This window comes from Bison bison, unplaced genomic scaffold (assembly GCF_000754665.1).
Source record: "Bison bison bison isolate TAMUID 2011002044 unplaced genomic scaffold, Bison_UMD1.0 scf7180017864171, whole genome shotgun sequence".
In the NCBI taxonomy this organism is placed as follows: Eukaryota; Metazoa; Chordata; class Mammalia; order Artiodactyla; family Bovidae; genus Bison; species Bison bison.
Genome location: NW_011494743.1, coordinates 3,976,458 through 3,977,755, shown reverse-complemented (window position 1 = coordinate 3,977,755; position 1,298 = coordinate 3,976,458).

Below are 1,298 nucleotides of genomic sequence, written 5' to 3'. Positions count from 1 at the left end.
AATTTTTGAGCATTACTTTCCTAGCGTGTGAGATGAGTGCAATTGTGCGGTACTTTGAGCATTCTTTGGCATTGCCTTTCTTTGGGATTGGAATGAAAACTGAACTTTTCCAGTCCTGTGGCCACTGCTGAGTTTCCCAAATTTGCTGGCATATTGAGTGCAGCACTTTCACAGCATCATCTTTTAGGATTTGGAATAGCTCAACTGGAATTCCATCACCTCCACTAGCTTTGTTCGTAGTGATGCTTCTTAAGGCCCACTTGACTTCACATTCCAGGATGTCTGGCTCTAGGTGGGTGATCACACCATAATGATTATCTGGGTCGTGAAGATCTTTTATATAGTTCTTCTGTGTATTCTTGCCACCTCTTCTTAATATCTTCTGCTTTTGTTAGGTCCATACCATTTCTGTCCTTTATTGTGCCACTCTTTGCATGAAATGTTCCCTTGGTATCTCTAGTTTTCTTAAAGATATCTCTAGACTTTCACATTCTATTGTTTTCCTCTATTTCTTTGCACTGATGACTGAGGAAGGCTTTCTTATCTCTCCTTGCTATTCTTTGGAACTCTGCATTCAAATGGGTATATCTTTCGTTTTCCCCTTTGCCTTTCACTTCTCTTCTATTCACAGCCTTTTGTAAGGCCTCTTCAGACAACCATTTTGCCTTTTTGCATTTCTTTTCCTTGGGGATGGTCTTATCCCTGCCTCCTGTACAATGTCACAAACCTCCATCCATAGTTTTTTGGGCACTCTGCCTATCAGATCTAATTCCTGGAATCTATTTGTCACTTCCACTGTATAATCATAAGGGATTTGATTTAGGTCATACCTGAATGGTCTAGTGGTTTTCCCTACTTTCTTTAAGTCAGAATTTGGCAATAAGGAGTTCATGATCTGTGCCACAGTCAGTTCCCATCCTTGTTTTTGCTGATTGTATAGAGCTTCTCCATCTTTGGCTGCAGAGAATATAATCAATCTGATTTCGGTATTGACCATCTGGTGATGTCCATGTATAGAGTCTTTTCTTGTGTGGGTGGAAGAGGGTGTTTGCTATGACCAGTGCATTCTCTTGGCAAAACTCTGTTAGCCTTTGCCTTGCTTCATTCTGTACTCCAAGGCCAAATTTGCTTGTTACTCCAGGTATTTCTTAACTCCCTTCTTTTGCATTCCAATCCCCTATAATGAAAAAGGACATCTTTTTTGGGTGTTAGTTCTAGAAAGTCTTGTAGGTCTTCACAGAACTGTTCAACTTCAGCTTCTTCAGCATTACTGGTCGGGGCATAGGCTTGGATTACTG